This window comes from Callorhinus ursinus, unplaced genomic scaffold (assembly GCF_003265705.2).
Source record: "Callorhinus ursinus isolate GAN/ISIS: 27379988/994484 unplaced genomic scaffold, GSC_fseal_2.0 scaffold56, whole genome shotgun sequence".
NCBI lineage: Eukaryota > Metazoa > Chordata > Mammalia > Carnivora > Otariidae > Callorhinus > Callorhinus ursinus.
Window position 1 is genome coordinate 656,179 of NW_027397118.1, and position 5,489 is coordinate 661,667.

The following is a 5,489-nucleotide window of genomic DNA, read 5'->3' on the forward strand; positions in this document are numbered from 1 at the left end:
AAGTGGATTTCCTATCAGAGGTGTGTATTACCTGAAATCTGAGTGCTCCAACTCCAATCCAGGCAGGTTTCAGCCACAAGCCAAGCATGGATGTCTTGAACCTCGATGGCTAGAACTGGGTCTTTCCTCCAGTGGGGGAGGAGGGGGTGGGGTGGCCAGAGAGCCTCCTTCTCAGGAATGGAAACCAGAGGTCCTTCAAGGTCAGGAGCCAAGGAGTCAGACGCCTGGTGGCAAAGTCAGGTCGGGGGGACACCGAGGAGAAAAAATGTTTGCCTCATGGGGCGGAGACCTATCTATCCTTCCATAAACCTACATTGGGTGCCTGATGTGTGCCAGGCATATCCACACTGGGACTACAGTGGTGAGCAAGACATGCCCTCCACCAGTGCTAAGCAAACACACAGTAAGCAAACATTCACACTAGTGAATAGCTGATGACATAATTTGATAAGATCACTCAGAGTAAGGTGTTGTATAAAAGTATAACAGGGGGATCTAATTTAGAGGTGAGTCTCAGGAGGTTCTCTCTGGAGAAAGGATGAATTAAAGTTAACCAGATGTCAGGTAGGGAGAATGTTGCAATACCATCATTCAAAGGATGCACTTTTACTTTTTTTAAAGATTTTATATATATTTTTGTTTGTGGAATTGAGAGAGAGAGAGCACAAGCATGGGTGAGGGGCAGGGGGAGAGGGACAAACAGACTCCCCGCTAAGCAAGGAGCCCAGTGCTGGGCTCGATCCCAGGACCCTGAGATCATGACCTCAGCCAAAGACAGACGCTTAACTGACTGAGCTGCCCAGGCGCCCCGCACTTTTACTTTTTCTATCATATTATAATTTAATATTTAATTTAATGTTTACATAATTATATATTAATTTATAATTTATATTTAATATGTTAATATATTTAATATTGAATATAATTTGATATTTAATTTAATTCATATTATAACTACATAGTCCCTATTCTATCCATGTAATTTACCAGGGTAATTGGTTTTTCTTTGTGATTGCCTCGGGATTACACATGAGGTGCATGGAGTAGGAGGGTTTCTGAAATGTCAGTAATGTAGAGTTTCTCTGGGTCAGAGATCTCCAGCTCCTAGCCTCAGTTTGGCCCCCAGAAATGTTTTGTTTAGCCCACAGATGTCAAAAACGTTTTGGAATTCGTTTCCAGTTAATATGAAATCAGGGGGGTTCCACTTTAAAAGCCATTGTTTCCAGCCCCTCCAGAGAAAAAGAAGGAAAAGGAAAACAGGAGGAGGGGGAGGGGGAAGAAGAAATCTGGCAATATTGGAGCTGCATTCCGGCATGGTAACCAGGGCTTCTGACAGCCCGTACATCACCTTTGTGCAAACTAGAAGGTATCCTTTCTTCAAAACCCTCTACAGGCATCTTCCAGGAAACATCATCACTGATAGATACTATATCTGTGATGTGAACAGTACCTCCTCTGAAGTAGTGTTCTTGTGCAGTACTCAACCTGCACAACTGTGCTCAGTGACCCTGATGGAAAAACCTGCAGGAACCGAGTAGTGGCCACCCCTTTACCAAGGCATAAGCTCTCCATTTTTTCACAGTCCTCACTATTCACGGGAAAGTTTGGTTTGTCTCCAGAGTTTTGTTGGATTTGATTTGATTTAGTGATTCAGGTCCAAGATTGTAAGGGTGGGGGGGAAGGGTTTTCTGTAAAAAAGGAAGTTGTTTAATTTGTCTTGTGCCTGATCCATTTCACTCATGGATATTACCCTTCCCCTGAAGATGTTTAGGTTTGGACCCCTGGCTTCTCGTTTTATAGAAATCTATGGAGATGTGAAGGAATTCGCCCAGAATCATTCAGTGAATTAGCAGCAAGTCAAAACCAGACTTCGACTATCTTGTCTTTCCAGAGCAGGAGTCTTTCTGCCATGCTCTCTGGCTCTCTCCCTCAGCATAGGGTCCAAATCTGTTGGAATTGTGTCTGACTTAGGTGGTTGTGGACCAACAATGCTCAGGGCATTTTCTAGTTCTAGGAAGAGGAACCAAGCCACACACAAGCAAGCTGGAAATTCAGTTGCCTCTGCAGCTGCAGACAGCTAATTTCTACACTGATATTTGGCTAAACTAACAGCTAGAAAACACCACTCAACTCATTTTTTAAAATACTATCATATTAAATGACATTACACTTATTTATATACTGCACACAGTCCCGGCATCCTCAAATACAGTTCTAATTTTGGTAGGTGTCTTGCAAGAGGGAGCATATTTCCAACACATCTAGATACAAGGCCCTCTTTCCTCCTTATTCCTGTCCATGTGCCATCAGATGTTGTATTGAGTTAAAGCTGAAATATAAATGCCCTTGGCATCCTGCTTTTTCATTTAATTCAGGGTTTCCTATCAGAGGTGTAAGTAGAGGAATCACCCAGAGGGCTTTTCCAAAATTCCACTGTCCAAGCCACTCCTCAGTCCAGCCGAACCAGAAACTTCTTGGATGGGACCTGGAAACATATGTTTTCACTTTTTTAGGCATTAGATGCACACCCCCGATTACGAACAGCTGAGTATTCACAGTGTGGTATGTGTATTCCAAGTCGGTAGAGGATCTTCAAAGAATCAGCTTTCATATCTGTCTGATGTGGATACGTCACCATCTCTAGCCAGTAGCCTGCTCCTGGGACATTTATGGATATAATTTGATGAGCAGCTTTGGGAATGAGTACTTTTACTTTTTAAAACTATTCCTGCTATCTGGATCTGCAGAAGATGGACGCAGTCACAGGCCATGCCCCTTTTAAATTGCTCTTCTTCTTTTTTTTTTTTTAGTATTTTATTTATTCATTTGAGAGAGAGGGCACACAGAGGGAGAGGGAGAAGCAGGCTCCCTGCTGAGCAGGGACCCCCGATGATGAGGGGCTCAATCCCAGGACCCCGGGATCATGACCTGAGCAGAAGGCAGACACTTATCGACTGAACCCCCCAGGTGGCCCTAAATTGCTCTTCTTATGTTCTACAAATTCACTTCCCCAAAGGGTCCCTTCACTTCCTGCTCATCAGCAACACAGAAACATGCATTTCCCACTCACCTCTGCTTTCCCACCACTGTAAAAACAAACTATTTCATTGCTTTCTTATTGTAAATTCAACAACTTCCTTTTTTACAGAAAATCTGCCCTCCCCCCGCCCCCCTCCCCTTACAATCTTGGACCTGAGTCACTAAATCAAATCAAATCCAACAAAACCCTGGAGACAAACCAAATCTTTGCCTGTGCAGCAGAGGGCAGCGTTAAGGGGAAAAACCTCTCTCCTCCCCTCCTAGGCTCCTGAGATGGGGGTGGCATGATATTGCACAACTTCGAGGTAAAAAAAAAAAAAAAAAAAAAGGTTAAATTATAAACCAATACTATTTATCATCGTTCCTTTTCTCTGTAGCACTTGGAAAAGGGAAAATTCCAACCCATTACCTGAAAAGCCTGACTCCGATGACTACCTTCACAGGCAGAGCAGACGTTGGGGCCAGCAGGCTTTTTTCTTTCCTAATTTTTGTACTTTCCCATCGAGCCCCGAGGAGCCCACCTGAGACAGGCAGGGTCCCTTCCCTTGCGGCTCCCTGTTCCTGCTCCTCTCCCCTCAAGGGCCCTTTAGACTCTGGACCTTCCTGGCCAACACCAAAGCCCAACTCCCCACCTGTGGCCCTGGCTGCAGGTCCCAGGAGGGCAGAGGTGGGAGAGGGGGTGTATCCTCACATCGTGTATCCACATAGTAAGTGGTTACAGATTTTTATCGCTTCTGTGTAGTCATTATTTGTGTGAATATGCCATAATCTATCCATTCTACCGATGTTGGGCATTTGGAGAGTTTCTAGTTTCAGGTTATTATGAAAAGAGTTGGCATGAATATTTTAGAACATGTCTTTTAATGACTACATGCATGCATTTCTCTTGGATATTTACGTAGGAGTGGCTTTGCTGGGTCACCAGGGTTGCATATGTCAACTTTAGTAGGCACTCCAAAAAATTTTCCAAAGTGGTTGTGCTGACTTGCCCTCCTTCCAGCAGAGTAAGGAAATTTCCAGGTCTTCCATATTGTTGTTGATACTTGGTATTTTTCTAAAGTATTCTTTCACTTTTCTCTTTATTCATTACTGTATGTTTCCTTGCTTAGTTTGCCATAAGGCAACAATTGTTTTACAAAATTGCATTCCTGTGGACCATTGATGGGCAGGGTTAGGTGACCGGGCATTGGCTTCATCAAGGATCACTGTGACTGCGCCATTTCCTTGTACCTCAGGGAACGTCTTCCTTTGGACATTCAAATCTCTGGACAGAAACCACACTTTGTTGATGTTGCCAAGGCTTTGTGTTTTTTGGGTTTTTTTTAATGGTAAGAATTACTTTCTTTTTTTTTTTAAGATTTTGTTTATTTATTTGACAAAGAGACACACAACGAGAGAGAGAACACAAACAGGGGGAGTGGGAGAGGGAGAAGCAGGCTTCCCGTGGAGCAGGGAGCCTGATGCAGGGCTCGATCCCAGGACCCTGGGATCATGACCTAAGCCCAAGGCAGACGCTTAACGACTGAGCCACCCAGGCACTTCAACCAAGGCTCTTTTGATGCTCGGTTGTAATCAAGTGATTGGATTCCCCAGATTCAGTCAGTTCTGGGACTAACAGAGGCAGAACACATGTGGGAACTTTGGTCTGGGGGTAGATCTCAGAGGGGAGAGTTACACTCCCATGTGCATAATTGGGGGTATCTGCACCCCACTTTCACAGATACCCAGTAGCTCTAAATTCAGAGGGTTTTCTACTGCTTCCACTTCGAATGTGGTAGTCTGAGTGGGGGTGGGGGTCCCTCCTCATGCATAGATTTTCCCTTTCTCTGCTCTAAAAGCAATTGTCACTTTGTCCACCTTCCTGCTTCTAAAAGCACGATGTCATTGTCATCACCTCTTCCGTTCTATTTGTACACACGCTTGTGCCCTCTAAAAGGGATAACATGGGGAGAGGGTGGAAATAAATGCCGTTTCTGATCCTTCTTTCATGGGAAGTGGCAAAAATGCTTTTTAAATGAACAAATGAAAAATATATATGTTTCTGCATGTTTGACAGTGACATAGCTTTCCATAGCCGGAATACTTGGTAACTTATTTAGCCAGTCACTGTAGCTGGTCACTCAGATTATTTCACAGTTTTTACTACTGTTGGTATCATGGAGGTAGACCATCTGATGCATTCATCTTTGGGCTCATTCAGAATTAGTCCTGGTTAGAGAATAGCGTGGACAGTGGGAATGCCCCTTTGCAGTGTTTGGATGGATTTTGCCAAAAATTTCCCCAAGAAAGCCTGTCCTAGTTTCTCACAGTGATCATTCCTCTTTTTCCACACTCTTGTCAATATTTGGCACAACCACCAACATAGCAGTGACAGAAATCCTTGCCATTTTAATCTTGGCCATTTGAGTGTTTGCTTTTAATTTGCGTGTCTTGATGTTCCTATTTCTTGG